Source organism: Camellia sinensis, chromosome 13, assembly GCF_055761805.1.
Source record: "Camellia sinensis isolate YWXY chromosome 13, ASM5576180v1, whole genome shotgun sequence".
NCBI classification, from domain to species: Eukaryota; Viridiplantae; Streptophyta; class Magnoliopsida; order Ericales; family Theaceae; genus Camellia; species Camellia sinensis.
The window spans coordinates 146,457,244-146,467,043 of record NC_138973.1 but is presented as its reverse complement, the minus strand read 5'-3'; the positions used below and the strand labels follow the sequence as shown (position 1 = coordinate 146,467,043).

The following is a 9,800-nucleotide window of genomic DNA, read 5'->3' as shown; positions in this document are numbered from 1 at the left end:
AATAATTAATGAATTCCTTTGTCAAATAATAATATTTAATTGAATTTAATTATCTCAAATTATTAAGGAATAGAAATGTAAAATTAGAGAATAGAAAGTAATTGGAAATGAAAACAATTGGTTGGAAATGTGAAGGAAAATACATGTGTCAAAAATTATAAGATTTAGGAAAATCAGATAAATTCAAAGCTTTTGAATAATCTTGATGGATCAAAATAAGTTAAGGAATAATTTTGGATTTGAAATTAAAACATTTACCTATATCTCGGAAATATTAATTGAGAAGCTTAATAGCATGAATTTGACGTGGAGAACATTTTAGACATTTTGTCGAAAAACTGATTAAGATTAACGAAGTTAAATAAGATTAAATTAGTTTAATTGAGATTAATTTAGTATGAAAATCAAGAATTAATTTTATTTGAATGATTAACTGATTAATTTTCAAGACTTATTTACAATATGTGAATAGTAATTTATTTATTAGAGGATTTGATTTTGAATAAAAAATTGAAGGTCTAAATGGCTTTAGAAGGTGTAATTGATGAGTTGAATCAGTTTAATATTATATAATGAACCATAAGGGAGTTTAATTAAATATTCGATTTAGTTTAGTAAAATTAGGATTTGATTAAATTGAGTCGTAATTGGAATTAATTTACTTAAGTTATGTGGATTGGAAATTGTGACTATTCTGAATTGGATTTGCTTGAGATTTATCAAATTTAAATATGTAATTTGTGAATAGAAATTTTTCTTCAGATCATAAATTGAAAGTCTAAATGATTTGAGAAATCAAAATTGAGGAGTCTAATAAGTTTAGTTGGATATTTGGAGCCTTCTGTGTATTTGATTAAAAATCTGATTCAAATTGATAAAATTAAATACGATTAAATTAAGCCTTAATTGAGATTAATTAAATTAATTAAGCTATGTGGTAACCATGATTAATTAAGACCAAGTGATATTTAATTAAGTTAATGTGTAACTAAGAGTTAAGCTAATTCTACCCATTTAATTAATTGAGATAGCTGTGTAGAACCTCCTCGGTTGTGCCGTTTTGGTGTGTGCACGTGTACTATTTGGCTGGTGGCTCTATAAAAGAAAAGAGGTGGGTTGTGCTGTTGTGTTGGAAGTCTTATGTTCATTTGTTTTATATTGGGAAACGGAGAGTCACAAGAAGAGATTAAAGGGGAGCCCATTGTTTTATGAAAAATGATGCAGACCCACTAATTAGTGGTTGCATTAGGGATGTGGCAGTGGGTCCCACTCACTGCCACATGTGTTTTGTGTCTTAGTTTTTGTTTTGTTTTTTTTTATTTTATTTGCCACATCATTAGTGGTGGTGTTAGTGGTAAAAATTTAGTGGTCTGTAGCATTGTTGTTGTTTTATTACATTGGAGTTGAGAGAGAAAGAGAGAGAGTTGAAGTCAAGAATGAAGTGTGTGTGTGCGCGCGAGCACGCGCACGCTGGAACGTTTGAGAATTAGAAAAGAAAGATTTGAGTTCAAGTTCAAGAGAAAGAAGAAAAACAGAAGAAAAATAGAAAGTGTAGGAGGAGACTCAAAACTTCAACAAGAAATTCAACAAATCAAAACTCTAGGTAAGAAATCTAAGCCTAATTCTTGCATGAAATTCATGCAATAATTGAATTCAAGAAATAATTAGGTTCAATTCCATGTAATTAAAAAGAAATTAGCAAGAAGATGAAAAAGATTAAGTTAGGTTTAAGATTGAGGAATAAATTTGGAAATTAATTATTTGGGTTTGATTTTTGTAGTCTTGCATGAATTAATTGAGTCTCATTTTTACATGCATGAGTTAATCCTTCAAAAAGTTTCAATTGCACATACAACATGGATTTCTAAAAGATTTGAAGATTGATTTCCTGTTTTGAAACATGAAGAGCGAGGCTTTGGAAAATTATGAGTTTAAGAAAAAATGAGCTTAATCTTTAAATTAGGAGTTTTAATGTAAATGGTTTGATGTTAATCCTTAATCCATGTAAGTAATGTAATTTAGGAATTTTTATTCAATTTAGGCATATTATTTTTGGGTTTGGATTTTGAAGTATTGATGCATGAAAGCTTATATATTGCATTTTATGTCAGAAAATTCATGACTTCACATGTTCAATTTCATGTTTTGGTCCTCAAAGGAAAACAGGTTGGAAAATCTTTGCATGTATGAAGTTTCAAATTTAATCTTGTTAAATTGCTGAGGTTTTGAGTAAATGATTTCTAAATGGTCATACATTTATGCTTTCTGAAGTGTTTCAATATTTTTTTAGCAAGCTATTCATGACCCCAAGTTTTGGAAATGTGTTTGATATCATTTTTGCTGCATTTTACAAATCACTCTAGCCGTATAGTCACAGCTCGAGCGTACATTGTATGCATTCAATATTTTTGCAGATAGCACAATCCGCTTGAGCGACCAAAGGTCTGCTTGAGCGGTCAGGCTCATTTCAACATGTTTTGGGAAATTGCATTTTGTTCATATTCTCATTTTGTCTTCCTTCCAAGCAATCTTAGGCATGAATTAGGCCTCATGATTGACCTAATAGGTAAGAAAAGAGTTAAGAAGAATTAGTTAAGGAAGGAATGAATTGAATTGGCCAAATGTTCCAATGTGTGTTATGTAGATCACGAAGGCGTGACAACACTCTAATCACTGTAAGTGATATCTTAGTAAAGATATTTTTGTTATACGCTATTTTCTTAATGTTAATGTGGTAAGCTTTCCGAACTTATGATTTCGAATTATGAATTCTATCGTTTTGAATGCAACTTTTGAAATGAATTTGATAAGAATTGAAGTATGAGATGGACCTAAGGTCATTTTGCATATGATGAACCTAAGGTCATTTTGTATGAGATGTACCCAAGGTCGTTTTGCATATGATGGACCAAAGGTCATTTTGTATGAGATGGACCCAAGGTCGTTCTATATATTTGATTCAATGGACCTAAGGTCGTTTTGTATGAGATGGACCCAAGGTCGTTCCATATATTTGATTCAATGGACCTAAGATCGTTTCGTATATTAGATATGTTGGACCCAAGGTCGTTTGGTACCTTTGATATGCTTACAACGAATTATGTATAAAAGACCAAATGGTCATTACTCTGTTTCGAAGCATATTGAATCGGACTCGAGGTCGTTCTGCTTTGTTATGATCTACTTGAATCTGATATGAATGGGAAAGATATTTCAAACGTTTAAATTATTAGTGTAATTTTATTTAATACTAATCTCATTTATTAACCTCTTTCCTTTGATGTTATTCACTGAGTTTTCGCTCACTCTTTGTATATAAGTGTATATATATATATATATAGGTGAGCAACCAGATATCTAGCCTTAGAGTCAACCCAAAAGGAGCTTGTGCTTTTATTTTTGTTTGGTCTCCTATGACCATGTTTTGAATATAAGTTTTAATATTTTAGTAAGTTCCGAATTATGCTTGACTCATGTATGAATTACATGGAAATATGTATGTGTGAATGACTATGGGATGTGAGTTATTAACGTTAATTGCTTTGTTATGTCATGTATGCATAGCTCAATGGGAAAAATTAATTTTCTTTTGCTTCCGCTTTAGGCTTTGATATTATTTAAACATTTTGAAATTTTGTCTTTGAGGCCATTGGTAATCTATGATTACTGGCCGGTCACCGCTCTAACCTCTAGGGACGGGTTGGGTTCTTCACAGAGTGATATTAGAGCACGAGTTAATAACTTACACACTTGTCCAATTGAGCATTAAGGTTTCTATAAAAGGATTAAGGATGCACTCATCTGATTAGTATATACGCTTTATGTGCACTAAAATTATGTGAATATATGAATATGTGAATATGTGATTATTGTGCCTATGTGTATATATGCAAATATTCTGTGGTTATTATAATATGAGTTCATATAGATCAAGGTAAGAACAAGGGCAGATGAAAAGTTTAGTATTGTGAGAATTTGATATTGCAAGAAATTAAATTTTTGAATGGAAGTATTGTTAGTTACAAGTATATTAGATTATGGAAATGTTGGAGAAAGTTGAAATGTTTATAAAAAAAAGAAAAGAAGAATGAAATGTATGAAATTATAGTGATAGTGGGATAAAATAATTGTTTGGTACGTTAGATGGTCTATATTTTGGCAAGGAGCTTATTGTGTGAAATGTTGAACCTTAGAGTCTCATACTTTTGTTGAATTAACCTTGAAAGTCCGATTAGAATCACGTTTGGCCGGCGTAGCTTTGAATCGGAAATTATGGGTAAATTCCCTGGGAATGAATAGGTTACCCTACCAATGTTTTTGTATGATTGTGTGTGCTCTATATGTGTCACGCCCCACTTTTTATTACTCGGAGTCATTATCAAATTCTTTAACTTAAATCAATTTCAGAGATAACATGCGGAAATAAACTCATACATTCAATCCGTAGAAGTGATTAACAATACTCTCATTCGTATGCAAAGTAAATATTACATGAACTAACTTAATAAATTGCCCTTGGGCTTACATCATTAAAAGTACAAGAAGAAGGGTGTAACCCTTTGCAACAATGGCATTCCGCCAACATAACTGAGGCCCCGTGGCCAACAAATAAGAAGATCCAAAACTTGTAGCACACCCTGCTAAACACCTGAAAAGATTCAACAACGTGGGATGAACATATAGTCCAGTAGAGAACTCAACATGCTCCTTAACAATAACAACATTACAGATAGCTATGATCATGAACACCCATTCTCATACTAGAATAATAATGTGACAGTTTATACAAAATATATATATGAATATATATATGAACTTTTCTTAAAAACAATCATTTAATTCACCGCTATAAGCGATTTCTCCTTCCTTTTTCCTTTCATTAACCCCCGTTCCCAATCTTTTATGACATTAACAACTACTTAGAAAAATAGATTCATTAAGCCCGTTACTCTTCCATTTGCCACACATACAACAGCTGTGCCTTTTCAAAACATATTTGGCATTTCAATGCAATTCCAATTATATCATAATTATCCATGCACACCTCTATAAAAAGAGAACAACTCAACTACATACATAAAATCAATCAATGAGTCAGCTCGTCCCTCCAACACTGTAACAAATACAATCCACAATGTTTTCAGATACACTGAAACAATAACAAAACAACACTGCACTACTAGCTATATGCGTAGTAAGCCAAAGATACACTTCTCACCACAATCTACCAGTTTACCAGGCGCTAGCTGGAAGGGTATGGTACCTTAGATTATCAGCGCGTCAGTTCTCCAGGCGCTAGCTGGAAGGGTATGATACCTTTGATTATAAGCGCGTAACACAAAAGTGTGTGGAGTACATCACCTATCTTCTCACACACACTGGAGTACAACCCCTCTCTTCTCCCAAACCAGTATACAAATATAATGTAATTCAGCATTTCATTACATATAATGTTCAATCAACAATGGTGTAATACATACACAACAATTCAACGCAACCGTATCATCCTCCACCAATGACCAAGACAAAACTCTAGATGCATGCTTATTGTATATCTATTAACAGACCCAACTAACATGAGATTATAAAACTCAGCAACAACATGATCATGGTAGTTAAAGCTATACTCCACGCAAGTGTGTTCAACACTCATGATACAACATTCCAATTTTCTTATACTTGTTTCAAAATACCTTTCCCATTTCACAAAATGAATTCCACTTCCTTTGTTTTCACAAAATCATGCCCAAGGACAAAAGCCATAACTCATTTAAATTCACTACGTTCTTTTCAAAGCCATTTCGAACTAATTATGCAAATTAAGTCATAAACAATAAATTAGGGTTTTTCCTTCCTCTTTCTCAATATTGACCAAAAAGGCCCAATTAACATCAACAAACAACAATAACCACAATTAAGACTCAAAATACCTAAATATTTTCCCAAAGATCAAAACCCCTCAATTAATTTATTAAATCAAATAAAAGAAATTAGGGTTTCCTCTCCTTTCAACAACTACATGCTAATTAACACTCCAATTAGCCCAAACCACAACTAATGATAATAAACCCAAATTCAACAACCAACCCAAGGTTCAGTCCCATGATTTTCACAAATCCAACATGATACAATTTTTATGCAATACAAAAACTACCACATGTCTATCTATAGACGAGGTATTGAAAAGAAACAAGGAGAATCCCTACCTCAAAAGAGAACTCAAAAAGAGATGATGACCTGAAATCCAAGTGCTCCAAATCCACTATTTTTCAGATTAGAATGAAGCCCAAGCCGCACTCTATCTTTCTTACAAAGAACTTAAGATGGATCCACACTAGAAGTAGATGAAAACCTAGAAAGAAGATGAGTTTAGAGAGAGAGAAGTCGGACCTAGGGTTTGGAAACTAGAAGAGGATGAAAAGACTGATCAAAACCCGCTGCTGCCTATTTAAACTGGACAGTCTCGCTCGAGCGAAGAATTGGTCGCTCGAGCGACCAGACACAGGAAAGCCTCGCTCGAGCGAAGAAAAGCTCGCTCGAGCCAAAAACTCGATGCTTCAGGTCTACAACCCAGAAGCTCGCTCGATCGAAGAAACTCTCGCTCGAGCGAAGAAACACTGCTACCAGGTCTATACTAGACACAAACACTCGCTCGAGCGAAGAAACCCTGGCTCAAGCCACCAGACACAAAACTCCACGCTCGCTCGAGCGACAGACATCTTGCTCGAGCGAAGGACTAAAAACCTGGGCAGCAACCACCTGCTCCCAAACACACCCAACCTGGCACGAACAAGTCCAAAACATTCTATAACTCAAATTTAAAGAATTAAAGGACAGAAACAAGTTCAAAACAACAACCGGAATCCACGGAACTAAGTCCGAATACTACAACCAAAGGAGAAAGAACCAGGATCGCTATAATATGTATTAAAGTCAGTCTATATTAGCCCAATTGTCATTGACCCTTCTCTCATGTCTTTAGGAAAAGGTGGTGAAAAGAAAGAATGAAATGGAAGTTGAGTCTTTGTTGGAATGATTAGGTAAAATAGAAGAAGCGTGATAATAAACTACAGGACCAAAAGAAGAAGTTAAGTGTGAAGTCAAAGAAGGAACCAAAGAATGCGTTTAAGAATTTTGTGGTAGGAGAGGCAAGTACTTCTAAGCATGGTTGTAGAAGGAGTAGGTCTACCCCAATATGTTCTATATGTTCCAAGGCTCATAGGAGGTTATGCCATCAACTTACTGGAGTATGTTTCAGATGTGGAGAAATGAGACATCAATTGAAGAATTGTCCAAAGATCCAAAGATATCTCAAGTTATTTGGTCAGTTTAAAGGTTAATACCTAACCCAAATATTGAATGAAGATATCATTAGGAATATGTTATGTACATGAATAGGATCTTAAGTCCAAAATTGAATGCATGCTTTTACTTGCAATTGTGTTATTTGATGATTGATGATTTAGATCCGTTTATTTGGACATTTGAATTTGACCCGTGATTGATAAGATTATTAGATACATAGATTTTGCAAAATCTCCAATCCGATAGAGACATTCTTCGATTTGTCATAGACGTTTTGCATATATTTTCAATTCGTTATAAACATTCTATATGATGCCAATCTTTGATGATCGTTTTGCATGGCCCCGATCGTGATTGATCATTCTGTATGGCTCCATACCTTTATGGATGTTTTGTACGATTTCGATCCGCTAAGATCGCTCTATCAAGCTTTATTCTATTAAGTTTTTCTTTGATTTGTATATATGTCTAATATGCTACTGTTCCGAATTACCATTACTATTTCTGAGCGAAATACCTATGTGAAATTGAGACCATTATTAAATGATAGCATTTCTTTGCCATCCAGAGATTTTTGTTATAGATTAACATATGAAACTTTATTTGGGGATGCTACAATATATATGATTTAATACATTTTAATATGAACCATCATGATGTAATTTTAGGGAAATGGATGAATTTTGTATATATTGTATAAACATTACTCATATGCCTAAGCGAAATGATTTTAATCTCCGAGACTAAATGACCTTTCTTTTGGAAATAGTGAGATAATTTCCCCTACCTTATTTAAGATTGTTAGTAAAGGCTTATGACTTGCGTAGGAACAAATGTTCGAAATATTATTGTTAAGGGAAATAATAGGCCGAGAACTCGAATTTGATATTAATGATGATTGGCCAATTTTAATGATAGAATGAGAACAAGATTATCGACATTGGAAGAGAAATGTTTTAACCTCTCAAAAAGGAAGACATAATAATTTATGTATATGAACAATTGTTAGTTGCGAAATGATAATTGAGACTTTTGCTTTTGTTTCTGTTTTGTCCAATCTGTTAAGTACGTTATGGTCATGTTCTTTTATAACCATGTTTGTGTAAGATGAGAATTGAACCCACTCTACTAGATTGGTAACTATATAGATTATTTAAGAATAACTTAAGCAATTAAAAAGGAGGGAAGAATAAAAAAACTAAATTAATTTTATTTGGGTATGCAATGGAAACAAGGAATAGTTTTAGAAATCAATTTTGAGGATGAAATTTTAAAAGGAGAGGAGATTGTAACACCCCAAATAATACTGTTAACGATAATTAATATAAAACACCTTCAAATGCCTTAAACCAAAATCAAGCTATTTAATTGTACGAAATAATTAATGAATTCCTTTGTCAAATAATAATATTTAATTGAATTTATATATCTCAAATTATTAAGGAATAGAAATGTAAAATTAGTGAATATAAAGTAACTGGAAATGAAAACAATTGGTTAGAAATGTGAAGGAAAATACATGTGTCAAAAATTATAAGATTAAGGAAAATCGAATAAATTTCAAAGCTTTTGAATAATCTTGATGGATCAAAATAAGTTAAGGAATAATTTTGGATTTGAAATTAAAACATTTACATATATCTCGAAAATATTAATTGAGAAGCTTAATAGCATGAATTTGATGTGAAGAACAAGTTTGGTTTCACGTTATAAGTGTCATGCCCCAGATTTGCAGAGTCTGGCCCACGTAAATAAACCATCCAACGAAACATAATAGATAACATCCCACATGCAAATGTATGTAGTATATGTAGAAATTCATATTCATATGTTTGGGAATATTTTTCTATATTTCTCATTCAGACAAACATATTCCTTTATAGTGTTACAATCCTCCTAACATTAGGAAACTATACAGTTCATACCTTGATTCTTGCCTAACTATACACCTTGATTCTTGCCTAACTTATAGGGGTATACACATATCAATAATAATACAGCTCATGCCAACACTCCCCTCAAGCTGGAGCATATATATCGATCATGCCCAACTTGTCAATCGAGCTGCTAAATACCCTTCATGATACAGCTTTTGTGATAGTATCTGCCAATTGATCCTCTGATTTCACAAATGGAAACCATATAGCCTTTTGGTCGAGATTCTCCTTGATAACATGGCGATCAACTTCCACATGCTTAGTACGACCATGTTGTATTGGGTTATGTGCAATCTCAATTGCTGCCTTATTATCACAATGTAAATTCATAGGCATTGGATGTTTAAATCCCAACTCCTCCAATACACGTTTTACCCATAATAACTCACATATACCATGGGCCATACCTCAAAACTCTGCCTCGGCACTTGATCTTGCTACCACTTTCTGTTTCTTGCTCCTCCATGTGACCAAGTTTCCTCCTACAAATGTGAAATACCCAGATGTAGACTCCTAGTGGTTTGATCTCCTGCCCAATCAGCATCCGTATACCCTTCA

At 33.1% G+C, this 9,800-nt stretch overlaps 1 protein-coding gene across 1 annotated transcript in view; it reads left to right on the top strand.

Annotated features, from left to right (window-relative positions):
- The first annotated feature begins 1,117 nt into the window (after positions 1 to 1,117).
- Positions 1,118 to 9,800, top strand: part of LOC114320092 (uncharacterized) — a 97,109-nt gene continuing 88,426 nt past the window's right edge. The window contains exon 1 of the mRNA XM_082900981.1: positions 1,118 to 2,675. The gene's annotated coding sequence lies outside the window, so the exon portion shown is untranslated. The remainder of the gene's footprint in view (positions 2,676 to 9,800) is intronic.